The 22,497-nt window shown below is 41.3% G+C and overlaps 1 protein-coding gene across 1 annotated transcript in view; it reads right to left on the bottom strand.

The window, feature by feature from the left end:
* The window catches only part of MACROD2 (mono-ADP ribosylhydrolase 2), a 2,987,523-nt gene that overhangs the window by 2,539,771 nt on the left and 425,255 nt on the right, over positions 1-22,497 (bottom strand). The window lies entirely within an intron of this gene.

Below are 22,497 nucleotides of genomic sequence, written 5' to 3' on the forward strand. Positions count from 1 at the left end.
CCAAATATGTGTACTTTCATTGTTTTGCTTTCATAATATTTATGGGTATTTTGTGATTTATTTTTTTTAAAATAAATATTTTTACAACTTTTTTTTTTACTTAGTCCCACTATGTGACTTTCACTTTGTGCAGTTTGATCATAGATATAAGGTATAGCAATGCAGTAGCATTGTTATACCTTATAGCTTGTCAGCGTTGCAGACACAAGTTACTTAGATCATGTAATCTATTAATCTAACTGGGTGATCCAACTAACTTTCTACTGCCTGGTCACCATGTTTGGTCACCATGCAATGGCAACGATCGGGACCCTGCGATGACATTGCGGGGTCTCTGATCCAAAGGCAAAGGGGATTTCTTCCTCTAAATGCTGTGATCGCAGATGTTAGCTGTCAGAATCAGATGACACCCAGTGGCGATTGCAGGCACACAGCTCCCTGTGCGCAGGCAATCGCCATGACATACATGACTGCACTGATCAGGAAGGGGTTAATGAACACGGCTCCTGTAATAAAGCAATGAATTTGACATAATTCTTTCTCCAAAAGTAGATACTGTTTGTAGGCTGCCGAAGGACGAGGGTTTAATTTACTTACAGGTGTTATCCAGTAGTGAACAAATACACCTCTAACCGATACTGGACAACGCTAGCTTAAGTCAAAACCCAAAATAAAAACAGCTGCGCACATCTACCACAACCTTTACTATTTACTCTGGATGGATGGGCACCCTGATGAAAAATATATTGATGCAGCTGACAAGGCGGCGCTCATTGGCTGCAGCGGCACATCACACAGCAAAGTTACGTCGGCACTGGGAACAGCCATGCAAAAACCGCGGGAACAGCGCCGATGCATAAGGTAAGCATATGTGTTTTTTTATTTTCTTTTAAATTGGATCCTGAATTGGTTAAGCTGGGGTGGTCTTGTAGTGGACAAAAACTTTAGGCTACGTTTCCACAATTACCTTAATATATGTTGCAGACTTTCTCCAACTATTAAGTAAATTAGATTACTTGTGTTTTTTCATTGCATTTTTAGTGCTTTTTTTGTACATATGTTTTTATCCCGTATTGGTTGGGATGCTTAGTTTTTGATACATTTTATTGGCTTTGACAAAACTTTATTGATGGTTATATGCGGATTACATGAGTTTTCATTTGTTTCCTTAGCAGGAATAAGCCAACAAAAAACGCATGTGCCTTTTAATTCTGCGGATTATCAGCATCCAATGCCAGTCTATTGGAAAAATCTGCACAGAAAACTTAGCGTACTCGGAAGTTAATTGGAAGAGAAATTGACATGTTGTGGATTTGAAACATGCATCACAGGTCAGTCTATGCAGAGTAAGTAAAAGCAGCGCAGTGGGCATGAGATTCCTATAAATCCCATCCACTTTACTGAAACTGTAAGGCCGGGGTCACACTAACCAACGCAAAATACGGTCAGTATTTTACATGCGTAATACGGATGAATGGCCCCTAAACAGTGATCCGTATGTCATCCGTAATCAAGGTGTGGTCGCGTATTTTGCGCATGTAAGCATCCGTATGTAATCCGTATGGTGAAATTTTCTCGCCACCTTGCAAAATGGACACATAATGGATCCCTATGACAGGGTTTCTAACAGAAACGAAAGAATAGATATAGACACATAGAATGCATACAGAATTGCATTTTAATGGATTTATGAATAAAAAGAAAAAAAATTTTAACAGCATCCTGGATTGCTCACGTTATTGCTGGACTTTGCTTTGTCGTTGTTTATATATATATATATATATATATATATATATATATATATATATACACACTCACTGGCCACTTTATTAGGTACACCTGTCCAACTGTGTGTTATGACTTAATTTCTAATCAGCCAATCACATGGCGGCAACTCAGTGCATTTAGGCATGTAGACATGGTCAAGACAATCTCCTGCAGTTCAAACCGAGCATCAGTATGGGGAAGAAAGGTGATTTGAGTGCCTTTGAACGTGGCATGATTGTTGGTGCCAGAAGGGCTGGTCTGAGAATTTCAGAAACTGCTGATCTACTGGGATTTTCACGCACAACCATCTCTAGGGTTTACAGAGAATGGTCCGAAAAAGAAAAAAAATCCAGTGAGCGGCAGTTCTGTGGCCGGAAATGCCATGTTGATGCCAGAGGTCAGAGGAGAATGGGCAGACTGGTTCAAGCTGATAGAAAGGCAACAGTGACTCAAATTGCCACCCGTTACAACCAAGGTAGGCAGAAGAGCATCTCTGAACGCACAGTGCGTCGAACTTTGAGGCAGATGGGCTACAGCAGCAGAAGACCACACTGGGTACCACTCCTCTCAGCTAAGAACAGGAAACTGAGGCTACAACTTGCACAAGCTCATCGAAATTGGACAGTAGAAGATTGGAAAAACGTTGCCTGGTCTGATGAGTCTCGATTTCTGCTGCGACATTCGGATGGTAGGGTCAGAATTTGGCGTAAACAACATGAAAGCATGTATCCATCCTGCCTTGTATCAACGGTTCAGGCTGGTGGTGGTGGTGTCATGGTGTGGGGAATTTTTTCTGGGCACTCTTTGGGCCCCTTGGTACCAATTGAGCATCGTTGCAACGCCACAGCCTACCTGAGTATTGTTGCTGACCATGTCCATCCCTTTATGACCACAATGTACCCAACATCTGATGGCTACTTTCAGCAGGATAATGCGCCATGTCATAAAGCTCGAATCATCTCAGATTGGTTTCTTGAACATGACAATGAGTTTACTGTACTCAAATGGCCTCCTCAGTCACCAGATCTCAATCCAATAGAGCATCTTTGGGATGTGGTGGAACGGGAGATTCGCATCAGGGATGTGCAGCCGACAAATCTGCGCCAACTGTGTGATGCCATCATATCAATATGGTCCAAAATCTCTGAGGAATGCTTCCAGCACCTTGTTGAATCTCTGCCACGAAGAATTGAGGCAGTTCTGAAGGCAAAAGGGGGTCCAACCCCTTACTAGCATGTTGTACCTAATAAAGTGGCCAGTGAGTGTATATATATATATATATATATATATCCATCCAACAATGTAGACCAGCTCACTCCTGTGAACCACCTGGAACCTCAGCTGACCTGGTTAACTCCGTTGTGCCCGGATCTGGATGTAGGGGTCCATCCATACAAATGTGAACAACGACAAAGCAAAGTCCAGCAATAATGTGAGCAATCCAGGATGCTGTTAAAATTTGTTTTCTTTTTATTCATAAATCCATTAAAATGCAATGGTCCAAGCAGTTCAAAACAGCAATAACGCAGGAAAGTCGTGCATATAGGACTACGCGTTTCAGCGGTAGAACCCGCCTTCTTCACGGTCCAGAATCTAATCTGCTTTCCAAACATGGAACCTTATATACATCCCACTCCCATCAGGGTAATTATAAACATATGTGAGAGACTTAAAAACATGTGCTATAAAAGCAGATCAAACATATAAACTATCCACATATTGATCAGTATACAACATGCATAAAGATTATAAAGGAAAGAATTCAACATATTGGAGAAAAGTACATTAGGAATGTCCAATAACCTGACCATAAGATTTAAGGCCCTGTGCATACAGTGCAGACTCCGTGCAGTTCCACAGCAGATTTGGCCCTGCAGAACCGCAGCAGAAAAGCAACAGAACAGCACGTGATGTACAGTACCATTTAAGGCTATGTAAAACAAAAAAGGCTGTGCACATGCTGCAGATTTTTCTGCGCAGATCCGGTGCAGAATAAAAGAAGCAGCATATCGCTTCTCCTGTGCGGCTCTGCTGCAGCTCTCCACCTGCTCCATTATAGAAATCTGCAGGCGGAAACTGCAGGGGAAATCCGCACAAAAACTGCACCAAATCTGCGAGAAGTCTGCAGGCAAAACGCAGATCATCTTGCCCACAGATTTAGCAAAATCTAAGCGGAAAACTCCACAGCAGAATCGGCAGACTTGCATTGGCGTACTACAGCCGTAGTACGCTGACAATCGCAGCATGCTGCGATTGGCACGGAGCGTAGAATACGGATGCAAAATATACGGCTGGTGCGAGTGACCCCATAGAGAATCATTGGTCCGTGTCTAATGCGTGCTTTTAGCGCCTCTCACTCGGCCGTATTCCTCGCCAGTGTGACCCCGGCCTAAAACTCAACAAAAAGAATTTCAACCCCTTAACGACTGGGTCAATTTTTTAAAATCTGACATGCTACTTGATGTGGTTATAACTCTGGAATGCTTTAACCTAACCCAGTGCCACAGGGGGCACGCAGAGCCCTCCCAGGGGGCACTCGAGCCATCTCCTCAGGACTAGAAGATGGCGGGGGAAGGAGAGCGGCTTAGCTGCGGGTCACAGGAGGCAGGAGCTGGCAGCTGCTGCTAAAGCCTATGCCCACTGCTAAAGAGAAATTAATCTTCACTGTACTGGCAGCGAGCATTCATTTCTCTAGCTGCCGGGCTATCATGGGTGCCCACTAGGGTCAGCATTAGGGGCAGGCAGACCAGGCAGCTGCCTAGGGCCCCCGCTACCCCAGGGGCCCCCAGCTAGGGGCACATCACACCAGCATCAACCTCCCCAGCCACCACATTTAACTATACCGGTGTCAAAGACGCCGGTACAGTTCAAAGCAATGATGGAGGAGAGAGAGTCAGCTGACGCTCCCTCTCCCATCATTCTCCACTCTGCCACTGACATGCTACAGTATGTAATTCCCGCTTTTTGGAAACCAACTCCCACAATGCACTAAGAGCTACTGTCAGGGCATGCTGGGAGTTGTAGATTCATAACAAGCTGAGTACTTTACACATTGGGTGGGATATGCTGCATATTTTTCGCTCAAATTTGGGGAAGGAAATCCATGGTAAGTCAATCATTTTCATCTGATTTTTATTGTTAATCAGAGACATAATGCTCAATCAAAATACATAGAATCAGTCACCAAATTCCAGCAAAATCTGCACATGTCCGGTGTAAACATTTGCCCCAAACCCACCTTATGTGAACTTACATCACAACATGTAGTGGATTCTGAACCCAAAATGTTGAGCACAAAAACACATATTGATAGGAATTTAGATTGTGAGTCCCAAAAGAGACAGCGATGAGAATGTCTGTAAAGTGCTGTGGTATACGATGGCGCTATATAAGCAAGCATAATAAATAAAATACTTTTTACCCTGCTCCATTTCTACTATTTTTCTGCTGCATAAATCTCTCCCACTGCGAGTACAGTTGACAACAGACAAATATTCATCAGATTAGAGTTTGTAGAAGCCAGCAGGCACAAAGTGCAGCAGTAAAGATCAGGCGATAGCAGGAAGCAGCATGGGACTTTGATTGGAGTGGCAAAAGTTTGTCATTACTTCAGTACCCTTCCTGGATGAAGCAGGCTCCACAAGTTGGCCTTTACAATAAGATCCTTCATCGTGTGAATCTGCTATGCATCATGAGACACACGAGGATGTAAAATAATCCCTTTTGAGGTGAACTTAGAGTAGATAAGTTTTGGGCTTAAAAAGGAAAAACTTGATGGATTTTAGGAAATAATGGTCTCTACAAAACAATTTTAGATCAAGTATTTTTTTTCTTTTATTACTCTGAATTTGGTTTATTCCTATGCATTTCACATTATAAAATGTACATATATAGTAGTTAACACAAAGTGATACTGTTCAATTACGCATGTGTCAGAACGTGGAGGGACACCCTTTTAAAAGGGATTATGTCCCTAGGTCTTTTCACCTAATCTGAGAGCAACCTAATGTACAGTCATGGCCAAAAGTTTTGAGAATGACACAAATATTATATTTTCACATGATCTGCTGGCCTCTGGTTTTTATGTGTGTTTGTCAGATGTTTTTATCACATACAGAAATATAATTGCAATCATATTATGAGTAGCAAAAGGTTATATTGACAGTTAGAATGAGTTAATGCAGCAAGTCAATATTTGCAGTGTTGACCCTTCTTCTTCAGGACCTCCGCAATTCTCCCTGGCATGCTCTCAATCAACTTCTGGATCAAATCCTGACTGATAGCAGTCCATTCTTGCAAAATCAATGCTTTTATTTTGTCTGAATTTGAAGGTTTTTGTTTGTCCACCCGTCTCTTGATGATTGACCACAAGTTCTCAATGGGATTAAGATCTGGGGAGTTTCCAGGCCATGGTCACAAAATCTCTATGATTTGTTCCCTGAGCCATTTAGTTATCACCTTTGCTTTATGGCAAGGTGCTCCATCATGTTGAAAAAGGCATTGTTGATCGCCAAACTGCTCTTGGACGGTTGGGAGAAGTTGCTCTCGGAGGACATTCTGGTACCATTCTTTATTCATGGCTGTGTTTTTAGTCAAGACTGAGAGAGAGCCCATTCCCTTGGCTGAGAAGCAACCCCACACATGAATGGTTTCAGGATGCTTGACAGTTGGCATGAGACAAGACTGGTGGTAGCGCTCACCTCGTCTTCTCCGAATAAGCTGTTTTCCAGATGTCCCAAACAATCGAAAAGGGGATTCATCAGAGAAAATGACTTTACCCCAGTCCTCAGCAGTCCACTCCCTGTACCTCTTGCAGAATATCAGTCTGTCCATGATGTTTTTTCTGGAGAGAAGTGGCTTCTTTGCTGCCCTCCTTGAGACCAGGCCTTGCTCCAAGAGTCTCCGCCTCACAGTGCGTGCAGATGCACTCACACCTGCCTGCTGCCATTCCTGAGCAAGCTCTGCACTGCTGGTAGTCCGATCCCGCAGCTGAAACACTTTTAAGAGACGGTCCTGGCGCTTGCTGGTCTTTCTTGGGCGCCCTGGAGCCTTTTTGACAACAAGGGAACCTCTCTCCTTGAAGTTCTTGATGATGCGATAGATTGTTGACTGAGGTGCAATCTTTCTAGCTGCAATACTCTTCCCTGTTAGGCCATTTTTGTGCAGTGCAATGAAGACTGCACGTGTTTCTTTAGAGAGAACCATGGTTAACAGAAGAGAAACAATGATGCCAAGCACCAGCCTCCTTTTAAAGTGTCCAGTGGTGTCATTCTTACTTAATCATGACAGATTCATCTCCAGCCCTGTCCTCATCAACACCCACACTTGTGTTAATGGAGCAATCACTGAAACGATGTTAGCTGGTCCTTTTAAGGCAGGGCTGCAATGATGCTGAAATGTGTTTTGGGGGATAAAGTTCATTTTCTAGGCAAATATTGACTTTGCAAGTAATTACTGTTAAGCTGATCACTCTTTATAACATTCTGGAGTATATGCAAATTGCCATTAGAAAAAATGAAGCAGTAGACTTTTTAAAAATTAATATTTGTGTCATTCTCAAAACTTTTGGCCATGACTGTAGAGACAAAGATCCCGATTTCAGCGATATCTCAATTACTAGGGTGCTTTCAGTAGTTTTCATTTATCAGCATGAGATCATTAGTAGATAACTAGTAAATCTGTTGCCATGTAGACCTCTATATTCATGAGCTTTTTGTAACCCAGCTCACACCACCGATTGGCAGCTTTCTGTGTATACTGTGCATAGACAGAATGCTGCCAATCAGTGGTGTGGGTGGAGTTATATAGCGCTAAGCATTCAGAGAACTGGTAGATCTGCAGCAGTTAAAATGGCGATTTGATCAAAACTTCAGCAAGCCCACTAAGTGATATCACTGGAATCCGTGTCTCTGCCCCTACATCAGGCTACTCCCAAATGGGGTAGTAAAACACTGGTGGCAGATTCATTTTAACACAAGAAAGGCAAAGACCCATGTGCTGAAACTTTCACAAATAATAGAAATAACTGAGGTACAACACAAAATTCCAAGAAAAGATGTGCCAGAATCAGAAATTTATGGCTGAATATAAGGATTAATTGAAACAGATTTCAGGAGAGCTCATGGCGTCTATCTTAAAAGCACATTGGGTTCAGACAAGTCGATTCCATCCTGCCCTTTTCTGTGCCTATATCACCTGCAAAATAATAATATGCTATAGAATGTTGTAAGGTATTGACTGCTGCTGCATACTCGCTTTAATTTTCTGGCATAAATCAACAGAACACATTAAAGTAAGAAACTTTGTAGTATAATCTCATCAGATTAATCTGCCTCTTTCTGCTTATGGACTGATCATTTTCAAAATTCTCAATTTCCAGGTAAAATCTGTTTTCCGTGAAGACAGATTTTCACAGTACAGACATGATAGTTACTACAATGCAGATGGAAGAGGGGAACAGAAGTGAGAGGCTCTGCCATGTGCTCCTTTGTCTTTTTTCCCTCACCTCTACATAGAATCACACAGATGGCTACTGTCTTTTTCCATCACAGTAATGTTAACATTCTGTCTTCACAGAACACAGATTTTACCTGGAAATTAAGAATTTTTAAAAATGATCCGGCCAGGAGGAGAAAGAAGCAGATTTCTCGGATTAGATAAATTACAAAGTTTCACATTTTCACAAGTTATTCTTTTTATATCATAAATCTTTAACATGAAAATGACACTTTCAATTTTCATTATGGCATAAATTGATTAACAAAGGAAGCACCTCCTGGTCCAATACCTTCTAATTTGAGGGCTATAAATAAAAGATATGCAAGGACTTGCTTGTGTTCTGCTGCACAGGCATCAGATTAGGAAAGAAAACTTGTGTTCCTGCTGCATCCACTTGTGGGCCAATGGGTAATGGAGAAAAGAGGAGACCCAATGAGTCACAGCGCAATCACCGTAAGGTCCTATAGCGTTAAAGATGTTGACGATAAGGTCTAGACTAGAGGCTCGATAGGTCAGCAGATGGTGAAAAGTAATTTACTGTGAACAGATTTTAAAAAATGACAGTAATCTGTTTCTCACCATTCCTGGTCTTCATTAGTCTAAGGGCCCCGTCACACATAGCGACTCACCAGCGATCCCAACAACGATATCAACGTGTCAGGATCACTGGTAAATCGCTACATGATCGCTGGTGAGCTGCCAGACAGACAGATTCACCAGCGATCAGCACAGCGACGCCGAGTGCACGGCGTCGCTGTGTTCGCTAGTTACCAGCGCGCTGATGCAGGGAGCTGGTAACTAACATACACATCGGGTATCCAAGGTACGGGCGTCCCTTGGATACCCGGTGTACGTTAGTTACCAGCAGATCGCTGGTCTCCCACCTGTCACACGCAGCGATGCGTGCTTGCCAGCAGGAGACCAGCAAACAAAGAAAAATCCAGAGGTTTCCCAGAGCGATCAGCGATACCGGCAGGGGGGCCGGTCGCTGATCGCTGTCACACACAGCAATCTTGCTGGTGAGATCGCTGTTGTGTCAGAAAATTTGTGACTCGGCAGCAATCTCGCTAGCGAGATCGCTATGTGTGACAGGGCCTTTAGATTCATGCTTCCAGAGCCACAGGCCGCATGAATCTAAAGGGCCTGTCACACTAAGCGATATCGCTAGCAATATCGCTATAACGTCACTGGTTTTTGTGACGTTATAGCGATATTGCTAGAGATATCGCTATGTCTGATACTTACCTCCGACCGCTCCCCCGCTGGTTATCGCTGATCGCGCGAGAACGTCCTGGACCGTTTCTCGTCGTCAGCTTCCTGCTGTGTAGATGAGCGACGCGTGGACACGGGCGGGAGGACGTCAGGATCGCCTCGTCTGACAGGTAAGTAACGACCCCCGACCCCTGCGATGTCGCTGCTGAGATCTGCCTGTGTGGCAGCTCACTAGCGACCACTTAGCGATGCACCAGCGATCCTGACAGCGTCATACCGCTGGTCGGGATCACTGGTGCATCGCTAAGTGTGAGAGTACCTTTAGCCTGGCTCTGCAACAGCAGCCAGGTATGTATTTTACATTTTAAAGCCGCAGATTTTTAAAGATAACAGTTGGGGACTATTCATAAAGCCCACACTAGTCCAATTACATTCCCAGCTGGCTTCTCTCAGCCCCACACCACTTAAAGAGAGATCTGTCAATTAGAGTGGGGCGGGGAAAGCCAGCTGGGGAAGTCATCAGACAAGTGAGGTCTGACGCTATAGTTCCTGGCTGGCTCTTCAAACTAGGTTTTCTCTGAAAACGCTGCAACGTAAAACATACCTTGCTGTAATCGTGCAGCCAAGCTCGGAATAATAAAACCTGTGGTCCTTGCAGCATGAATCTTATGACAAGTTCCCTTTTACTGCCTGCCTTAAAGTGATAGAAAACATTTATCTCCACGATTTTTGTAACGCCCATACAGCTGCACGTTGAATAAGCAGGTCATACAGGTAGAAGTAATAAAGGACTTGTACGCAGCAAACAGACTATCCAAGCCGACATTTATCTCCTAAAACATTTTCTGCTGAAATACTCCAAGTTGTGTTTTTTTTTAATTGATTTTTTTTAATGTTGTGATGCTGAATCAACCATCATTCAGGTGCCAAATCAGGTTTCTCCAGGATGCCCAGCAGCCTGAAATCTCGACATACTAAGCACACACAGACCCTTGTCATAAATCACTCACAAGCCTCCTGGCTACTGATCCACTGAAAATCAACACGATAAAGAACAAAGGAATACATATTTCATTACAATTAATAGAATGCCGTCACATTTCTAAAACATTTTGCCCAGAGCAATGTGGGCAATAATTAACCACATAATTGGTATTTTCGCTACTCTACAGTGCAAAGACAAAAGAATATGCTAATTGCCTTTAATATGAGCTTCCAGAAGCAGTTCTTGTTCAGGATCTGAATATAATAATAAAAATTTAGGCTTAGAATTCAGATACATATTTTGTCAGACACTGTGGGGAGAACGGATCTTGTAATTGATAATGATTGCGGGTCATCTCTGGAACATGCCTTTGTTCTTTGTATGGAATGAATACAAAACAGTGCATGGTTACAGCTCCTACCCACATTTTCATTTGGTTCACAAAGGCGCAGATTGTCATTCTGGCTGGTACTGGAGCCCAGAGCTCTACTATGAATGGAGGCCAGAAAAAAAATACAAGGAAACAAATCTGATGTCATGAGAGAATTTTTTGCTCTTGTTTCGTTCATGGTTTCATAGTTTTCTTGTCTTACTTGCTGCAGGATATAATACTGACATAAAAGGAGTTCTTCTGATTCTGTGTGATATGTTAAATTTCTACTACATCATGGCCTAACTAGTGTGTGTGTGTGCCTAAAAGACTGCTTATGTACTTTTTTTTTTTTATAAACTGTCATCTTTCATTAACAGAATAAAAAAAAAAGGTTCAAGTCACATAGAAAAAAAATAAAATCAAATATTTTGTTATATATTTTGTCGCTAATGGCAAACAAAATGTGTGCATATATTTGTGTTCCTTCACAAACTGTAAGGCTATGTGCACACGGTGCTGATTCTTCTGCGGATCCGCAGCAGAACTGCAGGTGATGTACAGTTCCATTATAGCCTATGTATAAAAAAAAAAACCGCTGTGCACATGCTGCGGAATTTTCCGCGCGGATTTCGTGCGGAATAAAAGAAGCAGTAAGTCACTTTTGTGCGGTTTTGCTGCAGTTTTCCACCTGCTCCATTCTACAAATCCGCAGGTGGAAAACCGCACAAAAACGGCAGTAAACCTGCACAAAAAAATGCACTAAATCCGCAGGAAAAATGCAGGTCATTTGACCTGCGGATTTAGTAAAATCCACGTGGAAAAATACGCGGGAGGATCCGCACCCTGTGCACATTATTATTATGCATTGATATAGCGCCATTTATTCCATGGCGCTTCACATATGAAAAGGGGAAATATAGACAAGTACAATAAATATGTTTAAGACAAGGGACACACAGCCTTATACCAAGCCTGAAGAAGGGACACAAGAAGTCTCAAAAGCTTGCTTTGTATCAAAAAAATACATTATCTTTGTTTGCCATTAAAAAGGTATCATAACTACAAGATTATCTTGTTTTTCGCCTACTTGAGAGCATTCTCTTATCTGACTTTCAAGGAGATCCTTTTAGTTGGTTTATGATCACATGAATGTTTAACCTTTGACATGGTCATAAATCATCTGAAAGGAGTTTAGCAACAGACGGATAGAAGTGTTACTAACTCTCCATCAAATAAAATTCACTGATGGATTCTTTAAAGGGGTAGCCCCAGAGAAAACAGTACATTGTAATAGCTTGTAGAATAATAAATTACACAACTGGAAGTGTTAAAAAAAAAAAAAAAAAAAAAAAAAAAATTTCTCATGCTCAGATAATTTTCTAAATGTGTCACTGCTATGTATTGTGGGAGAAAGCATTAGTCACTTAGGATAAGTGAGTATACCTTAGGGGCTCACAGCTTTATCACATGATTGTGTTTCTACTGCCTCACCAGTCCTTAACACCTTAATGACACCTTAATGATTTAAGAAGAGCAAAAAAAAATGCTTGAATTACTGTATATACTCGTGTATGGGTTTTTCAGCACATTTTTCGTGCTGAAAACACTGCCTTCGGCTAACACACAAGTAATTGTCCCAGAAGACGGCGGGGGAGGGGGAGCAGCGGACCCGTGGGTCACAGGAGGCAGGAGCCGGCGGCTGCGGCTAAAGCCTGTGCCCACTGCTAAAGAAAAATGAATATTCATTGCACTGGCAATCAATATTCATTTTATCTTATAGTGCGCACAGTTACAGCCGCAACCGCTGGCTTACAGCAGCTGCCAGGCTATCATGGGTGCGCCATACTTAAGAGTTATGATGAATATTCACCGCTCTCCACTCCCATAGGCGTGAAGAGAGGTGAATATTCATTCCCTTAATGAGCGCGGAAACATGATTGCCCGGCCACAGGAGCTGCTGGCACCGGAACAAGATGCTGCGAGGGCACGCAGGAAAGGCAAGTAGGATTTTTTTTTTCATGCTTTTCTCCTTGGGGCCATACATACAAGGACAGGGATGAGGAGCCATGCAGACAAGGATGGCAATAAGGAGCAATGCAGTCAAGGATGAGAATAAGGAGCCATGCAAACAAGGATGGGAATGAGGAACCATACATACCAATACAGCGATGAGGGGACAATGCATACCCAGCTTAGGCTGAGTTCACATGTGGCGCTATTTTCGCGTTTCCGCAGCGGTTTTAACCGCGCGATTTTGCCGCGAAAACGCGAAAAATAAGCATCCCATGCAATCCTATGGGATTCCGCAATGCTGTGCTAATGCTGCGGTTTTTACCGCGGCGGAATCGCTTTGCGGTAAAAAACGCAGGGTGCTCATTAATTTCACGGAATCGCAGCGATCCCGCACCCATAGGAATGCATTGTTCTGCTTACTTTCCGCATGTGGCTGTGCACACATGCGAAAAGTAAGCAGAACATTTGCGGATGGTACCCACGGTCCGGAGGAGAGGACACTGTCCTCCGGGCTTTGGGTACCATATCCCTGTAAAAAATAGAATTTAAAATAAAAAATATTGTTATTCTCACCTTCCGACATCCCGGGCAGCCTTCCCGCCTCTCTCCACGGTCCCAGTAAGCCTTTGCGAGCGATGACGTCCGTTCTCGTGGGATCGCAAAGTCTTGTGGTCATCGCGAATGACCGCGAGACGTCGCGATCCCGCGAGAACAGACGTCATCGTGGTAATTGTCGCAAAGGATTACTGGGACCGGGAGCGTGAAGAGAGGTGGGAAGGCTGCGCGGGACGTCGGAAGGTGAGAATAACAATATTTTTTTAAATTATTTTTTTACACTCTATCTTTTACTATTGATGCCGCATAGGCGGCCTCAATAGTAAAAAGTTGGTCACACTCGTCAAACACTATGTTTGACGAGTGTGACCAACCTGTCAATCAGTTCTCCAAGCGATGCTCCAGATCGCTTAGAAAACGCTAGCAATTCTGCAAGCTAATTACGCTTGCAAAATGCTAGTTTTTCCGCGGGAAAATCGCGGGAATTTAAAATGCGATTTTCCTGCGGAATGGAATTCCGGAATTCTCGCGCTAATTTCCGCTATGTGTGAACCCAGCCTGATACTTGAGTCAATAAGTTATCCCAGTTGTTGTGGCAAAATGACGTGCCTTGGCTTACACTTGTGTTGATTTATACACGAGTATATAAGGTAAGTCAGTGATATTTAAGCTCAAAAGCTGCTGAAGCTTTTATGTCACATGATTTATAATGAGCGCAAAGGGCTTTACACATGGCAGAAGAACTCACTCCTGTGATAAAGCAGGCAGGGAAATGTGTTGGGTTAGAAAGCAGCAGCTGTGAGCCAGTGCTGTTTCAAATGCATGTTTACTTGTCATAAGTGACTTATGCCATTTCCCTAGGCCAAAAGGTGTGGTATGTGCAGACCATGAACTGGAGCAGCTCAACATGGTTAAACATGGCCATTACACACTACTTAAGAGGGGCACATTAATATCTCAGCACTTGAATATTTTAACATATCCAATTGTGGAACTAGATAAGGGAACTGAATGTAAGCTAATCAAATTTACAGATGATGCAAAGGGATAGCTAACACCAGAGGAAAAAAAAATTAAGGATTCAGAAGGATCTAGATAAGCGTGAACAATGGGCAGCGACTAATAGAATGGTATTTAACATGGAGAAATGCAAGATTCTACATTTGGACAAGAAAAACGAAAATTACACCTACAGAGTGGGAGGAATAGAAATAAGCAACAGCATGTGTGAAAAAGACCTGAGCATACATATTAAAACACATTTAAAAACTGGAGCAAGTTTAGAAAAGCTCTACCAGGATGGTGAAAGGACTGCAAAGTATGTCTACAAGGAATGGTTAAAGGATCAGGGAATGTTTAGCTTGCAAAACAAAAGGCAAAGAGGAGACTTAATAGCTGTCTACAAATATCTGAAGGGATGTCACAGTGTAGAGGAATCATTATTCTCATTTGCACATGGAAACACGAGAAGCAATGGGATGAAAATCAAAAGAAGAATCAGATTAGATAAAAAAATTTTGACCGTGAGGGTGATCAATGAATGGAATACGCTGCCATGAGAGGTGATGTGTTTTAGTTAAATGGAAGTCTTCAGAGGCTGGACAGACATCTGTGAGATGGTTTAGTGAATCCTGCATTGAGAAGGGGGTTGGAAATGATGACCCTAGAGGTCCCTTTCCAACTCTAACATTCAATGATTCTATGAACTTTTTCCAAATCCGTTTAAAATGCCCAAGTAGTCAAATCGTGCAAAATTTTTATTGAAACAATTATTTTTGATGAATAAAGATGCAAAACAAAAACAAAATTGCTCATGAAGGTGTACATTTCTTGATATGGTTTCTTACAAAAGCTGAATGATTAGAGAACTCTCTGAATCATGTAAACAGTGATTAAAGGGATCACATGGATTGCTTCAAGCAACAGGGTACAAATTTAAAATCCGAGCGAACCGTATATTTGTGTGATTCACCGCGCTATGCTGAGCAGATGTATAGACTCTCTATAATGGTCTTTGTTGGCTTTATTTAGACCATTATAGAGAGTATCAGGATTTACACCTGGGTAGCATAACAAATCTAGCACAAGTAAGTGCATATGTACCCCAGGAACTGGGACTGAATATCAAAGTTGTGGTCACTGTTAGTAATTGAAATTATCTTCATATTTAGTATTTTATCAATTGATCCACCATAAAGGGAACACTCCGAAGTGAAAATAAACGTTAAGATACAACCAGTGAGTATGGTGGACATGCAAGAAGTGGTGTGACCTTTTGTATGTTTTATTGGTACCTTAATATATCATTGTTCCAATAGCATCAGCAGCTATCAAAAACGAGATCTCTACCATCAGATAACATGCAAACTACTTGCCACGTAGACATCTCAACTTACACAGAATATTCTAGAACAACTTCATTTTTAAGTAAGTACGTATAACTGCTTTTAAGTATTTATTTCCCCCCCCTTTTTTTTTGTATACATCTGCTCAGCATAGCACGGTGAATCACACAAATATACGGTTCGCTCAGACTTTATAACAGAAGCAGACACAGTCCTGTCTCTTCACCAGCTGCATCTGAGTTTTTTGGATAGGTATCGCCCATGTTACTTTACCGTAATTAAATTTAAAATCCCAATGTTGTCAATATTTTCTGGGGATCTCATGAGCAAGGCCTACTATTTAAATGGCAATTGGGCAGTAACCTACTACAAAAATAATGCACCATACAAACATGAAAAATCATCCTAATAATTGTATGCGTGGTCAGGAAAGCCAGCACTGCCTAGGAGGGTCATTCTCTTCTCAAATCAGACAGACATTTTGCAATTTTACACTATATTGAAAGTGCAAACAGAAATTTAAGCCAAGGTAAGGAGAAAAAAAAAATTTAGGAGAGCGAACATCATGCTCATATTAGTACAGACACATTTTGATTGCAGTTGCCCACTGAAGGTGAAAAGAAAGATGAGAAAGCAAATTTCAGGTGATACCTTTATAATGAAGTGCCATGCTGCAAGGACTTCAATTCTTTATTAATTCTCAAGGTTATACTCCTATTCCAAGATAAATAAATAAGTAAAAAGGGGATAAAGTAACCTGTTGAGTTGTCAAAGTATCAGAAATGTGAACATATAGAAACTGTGAGGTGTAGAATTGTGTTGAACTACATGTGCACTTAGAAGGGCAGAGGAATTGGCCAACAAGTGGATGATCGCCTATTTTAACATGACGGCAATCATCTGACTAAAAAAGACAAAGTGAATGAATAACAAAGTATTGAAAAGTTGAAAAATTCCAATGCGGTGAAATGGTAAAAAAAAACATCTAAAAACATGTCTCCTTTTTCATATTTTTATAGCAGTTATTGTGCAGTAAAAATAACTTTTCAATACAGTCGATTAAAAAAAGTTTGTGCTTTCATTTTCTGAAACTCAACTTTTTTTCTGTCGATTAAGCGCTGTATATGGGTTCATTTTTTGCGCTGTGAGCTGTAATTTTGACCAAGATCATTTTAGGGTACTTACATTTGGATTGCTTTTTATTTAATTTATTGAGGGGACGGAGTAAATGAAAAATAGCATTTTTGGGCATTTTATTCTGTTTTATTTATATTATTTACTGTTTAGGTTATTTCATATTTTAATAGATCAGACTTTCATTGACATGATGACAAAATGTGCATTTTTTTATTTTCAGATAGCGAATAATGAGGTTATTCCAATTTTTAAAAACAACTACTTTTAGGGGACTTGAAAACTGGAGTATACAGTACACAAGATTAAGCAATTGCAAATTCAAGTATATAGCAAAAATCATAACCTCTTATGAAGCCAAAACTTCAAGGGTGTACAAAGATGGCAATCGACACTATGGAACAAAGTGTGGATGGGTACAAGGGTCTATTAGTTCACCATTAGACTTTGAATGTAGATCTTATATAAATCATTAAGCTGTACTGTTTCAAATCCATGTATAAAATACCAATTGTACTGTGATGGACACACACCTCGCCACCCCGCCTGACATCACTGTTACTTCAGACGGATCACGTAATGTGGTCTCCCCATTCCACCGTGATGTTCCGCACCCCCTGGAGACATGCAAGGTCAGCCTTGTACAGTTTTACACAGACATCCATGTCCAAATGACAGGCCGAGAGGCCCCTTTCACTAGTACTAGTGAAATAGAGTGCTACCAGCCCGGTAGGAAGCCACCAGTTCCTCTTTAGATAAAATCCCATTAATGGAATGGGCCAGAAACGAGCCCTGGTAGTATGGAAATTGAAACAGAAGTGGACGAGTGGATTCATGGATCGAGATAAAAGAGCAGCCAAAGGATAAATTACATATTTATTCCCCTTAAGGGCACATTAGACAACACACTGTATACATGATGGTTATACATATACAATGGTGAGATATGCAAATACAATAGTGGTACAACAAAAGTTATAAGCATATGGATCATGGCAATTATGTTGACGCTTGACCATGTTTGCGCTGGGACGTTGGAGGGCATGGACTGCCAGCTGGCTCATAGGTTCTTCATGGCACGTTACTTTACGTGACCCTCCTTTCGAAGTGGACCTCATGCATAACAAAGAGGGACCACATGGCCTTAACATTAGCCTTTATTCCCTTTGGGCAACACCCATCCTGCCCTCTGGGCTGAACCCAAATCCTTGCCACTAGCAGCTAAAACCTCCAAAATCTAAGATGATTCATAACTTTTATGAGCAATCCTAGGGAGGGATTTTTTGTGCCATTGGATCAGGCCAGGTCCCTGCTATGTGTTGAAACAAGACACCTTCTTTGGTATCTGGTTCCTACTGGGCATTGTACAAGTCTCCCCTCCATGGGGTTTTAGAAGGACTGAAATCCTGGGAGGCATTCGGTGTGTTCCACAGATCTTGAAAATGTACATGTATACGCTAGGACGTATAGTATCTCCCTAACTCCTTATAGAATTGTGTTTCTAGAATGTTCTTCCGCAGCTTCAGCATGACTTTATGTTGAAAGCAAGCCTTTGTCCTGCTCTGAGCTGGCTGGCTTAAGGTGTGAGATTTGTCACTTACAGCCTTGACCTTCTGAGCTAGGTGCCTGCTTTCTCCTTGAGGCTTTTATAATATTGGCCTTTCTGCTGGAAAGAGGATTTTATAATCCCAGGCCAAATAGGATATAAATGATTGGCATGAATTTATATCTCCTGTATTCATCACAGGGACAAAGACACATTAAGGGTGAGAACCTCATCCATGATTAATTCCATACAACCACTAATTTTACATTGAGTGCTAATATTATTTCATGCATATCATTTTGAAAAAGCATACATTTAAACCATCTGTCATGTTTTACTCAAAAGAAAACTAAACAAAAACTACAGGAGATATTTTGTAGAAAATATCAACTCTGGCCAGAGTGGAATAGCATTAAAGGAAACATCAAGATTGGAAAATCTTGCCCTAAAGAACATTTTACCATTATAAAACAATTTTTCACAGAGTTTTTGCTGCTCCATCCAAGAGAAGAGTCCCCAATTCAAGAACTGTACAATTTACAGGTCTTTTTACTGTAATTTTTATAAAACAAGGTGTTTTGCTACAGCTCTGCTCGTTCTCTCAATGAGCTTCTACTATGCAGTTGTTGATGATTATAAGCAATGGCCATCTGCATCCCCAACCATTGATTGCGAATTTTCTGCTTATGCACAATATAAGAATTAGGCTGTCAATCAATGGTGTAGGTGGGGTTAGATAAAGTTGATAATTGAGAGGACTAGAGAGCTGTAGCAAATAAGCATGATGTAAGGGCGGCACAGTGGCTCAGTGGTTAGCACTACAGCCTTGCCGCACTGGGGTACTGGGTTCAAATCCCACCAAGGACAACATCTGCAAGGAGTTTGTATGTTCTCCCCGTGTTTACGTGGGTTTCATCTGGGTATGCCGGTTTCCTCACACATTCCACAGACATACTGATAGGGAATTTAGATTGTGAGCCCCATCGGGGACAACGTAAGATAATGATAGACATGATAATGTCTGTAAAGCACTGTGGAATTAATGTAGCTATATAAATAAGTAAAATAAAGAGAAAAAAGTAAAATGATGTTACCGAATCCAGAACTGTGTCGCTTAGTGAACTTCTTGCTGTAGTTTTAATATCTTTGTCGCAACTTTATGCTGCCTTCTGATCTAAAGCAAATGCCTGGTGAAAGATTCCCTTTAAACATTTGGATGTATTGGAAGAGATTGGACAAAACGTGCTCCTAACCAGAAAAAGTCCAAAATTAATGTAAAAGGGAATTTGTCACTTGAGTCAGGTTGCTAGCACAATGAATTAGATCCTGTCAACACGATTGCAGCCAAGTAAAATATATACTTGTTAAACAGTAGAAAAAAAAGGCAGCACCACTTACCTGCCCAGGTCTTAGAACAAATGCACTGCAGGGTGCATCCAACCCATATAGCAAGATGTTGGCAACACAGGTGCAAAATACTAGATCAACAGCCACTCTCCACCTACCCAATATATACCTGGCTGCAGCCAGACTTAAATTCACGCTGCACAAGGTTTGGGCTACATGAATGAAGTGACCAGTTCCCTTTAGAAATACATTTACGGATTGTATGGTTAACAATCATTTTTAAAGGCAACTTTGTTAAATCAGATCAAGAATGTGTATTTTTGTGTATTGCTTGAATGTGTATGTGAAAGTGGAATTCATAAAATAATACATTGATGACCTACCCAAGAACACTGATACAAAACAAAGCATTATAGATATTATTCTGTTCACAAAAGGCATCCATCTCTCTGAACAACCTACTCGAGAGAATCCACAATGCACTAAACAATAACCATTTTCTTGCTGCACTTTAAATATTTAATGTCAGAGTACTCAAATAATCTCGGTGTGCTCTCCGGTTTTCCATAAATATGACAAATGTAGCATATTAAAGGCAGGATTGGGAAATTCTGCAAAAAGCAATGTCGCTGCAGTAGGGCATCTTTGGATTCTGTAAAAACTACTTCACAAAAAGTGAGAAAAATACGGGTAAAGGAAGAAGAGCACCTTCATGCTAAATGTGTCACCTACAGTTCTAAATGCTATTCTTGCTCTGCATAACTTACCAGAGTGGATGGCAGCTGAGAAATAAGATGGCCTGTAGAAAAAGTAGACTCATTTTTTAGAGCCATGTTTCTTGAGCACTACTCCTGGGAATGCTATCTTTTCATTGAGTACACTTGTGGATGACATGAGATTTTCATAAACTACCATCTAATATATTAATTAATGATCTAGTGGATGGCTTACACAGTAAAATATCAGTATTTGCAGATGCTACAAAACTATGTCAGGTAGTTAACACAAAGGAGGACAGTTTGCAACTAAAGACAGATTTGAGTAAATTGGAGAATTGGGCTGAAAAATGGCAAATGAGGTTTAACACAGATAAGTGTAAGGTTATGCACATGGGAAGGAGAAACAGATGCTACAATTACTTACTAAATGGGAAACTGCTGGGGAAATCAGACATGGAAAAAGACTTAGGCATCTTAGTTAATAAGAAGCTAAATTGGAGTGCCCAGTGTCCGGCAGCTGCCACCAAAGCAAATAGGGTCATGGGATGCATTAGAAGAGGTCTGGGGACACGAGATGAAAACATAATTCTCCCTCTGGACAAATCACTCGTCAGACCACACTTGGAGTATTGTGTGCAATTTTGGACGCCGGTGCTCAAGAAAGACATTACTGAACTTGAAAGAGTTCAAAGGCGGAGTACTAAAATGATAAATGGAGTTGGTTCACTACAATACCCAGAAAGGTTATCAAAATTAGGTCTATTTACTCTAGAAAAGAGAAGACTTAGGGGAGACCTAATATATATGTACAAGTATATCAGAGAGCAATGCAGATATCTCTCCAATGAACTGTTTGTACCAAGGACTGTGACAAGAACAAGGGGGCATTCTCTTTGTTTGGAGGAAAGACAATTTCTGCACCAGCATAGAAGAGGGTTCTTCACGGTAAGAGCAGTGAGGCTCTGGAATTCTCTTCCTGAGGAAGTGGTGATGGCCAACTCATTGAATGAATTTAAGAAAGGAATGGATGCTTTTCTTGTGAGTAACAGTATAGAAGGTTACGAATAACAGAATATTATAGGTAGATGGTTGACCCGACTTAGGGGGAAGGAATTTTTTTCCCTATGGAAAAAATTGGCTTCTACTCTGTGGGTTTTTTGCCTTACCCAGGATCAACAATGCAGAACAGCTGCACTAAAAATAGGCTGAACTAGATTGACATAAGGTCTTCCTTCAACCTTCAAAACTATGTTACTATGTAAGATTTATTCTGGTCATTGTATGTGGGACTGGGTACTAATATCTTAATACACAAGCAAATGCAGGGATAAGAAGTCAAAAGTGTGGTATATATTTCTTTTAACCCTACATAGCCTCAAAGGGATAAAAAAAAAATATTAGCTATGGCCAATTCACAAAGTCTCAGCTTTCTGGTGCTAGTGGGATATGAAGACATGAATTTTCAAGAGTCTAATGGGAGTAGGCATTTAAGAGACCACATAACCTCCACGGACATCTATTTTAAACACCTGTACGCTCCAGATCCTGGACAATTTTCCTCATTTATCTGTGTTGTATGTTCCTGTTCTGCCTCCTGAATATTCATGATTACATAAATATATTTACATATTTGCTATAGAGCAACCTAGTGTTCTTTTGATTTGAGCTCAGAACTTTGACCTCTAGAATCCTAGTAGACATTCATGTTCAGTAGATAAGGGACCCCATAAATAGAGCTAACTCTGCCAATGGTCCAATATGAATTAAGGGCCTCTTGACACAGAGATTTAGCCTGTTTTTCCAATGGTCGAATAGGTTGCTCTGATTTAAGAAAACCTGTTGCCATAGTCTTTATGCCCATGTACACATTAGACTAACATTGATCCAACCTTCTGATATCGGTGGGCTTGGTCAACAGTCTTCTTCCCCCGGAAGAAGGCTGAATGCCGAAACGTGCGTAGGGGCTGATATCACCACCCACAGGAGGTAAAGTTGATCTTGCA

This window comes from Dendrobates tinctorius, unplaced genomic scaffold (assembly GCF_039654945.1).
Source record: "Dendrobates tinctorius isolate UK_male_01 unplaced genomic scaffold, ASM3965494v1 ptg000203l, whole genome shotgun sequence".
Classification (NCBI taxonomy): Eukaryota; Metazoa; Chordata; class Amphibia; order Anura; family Dendrobatidae; genus Dendrobates; species Dendrobates tinctorius.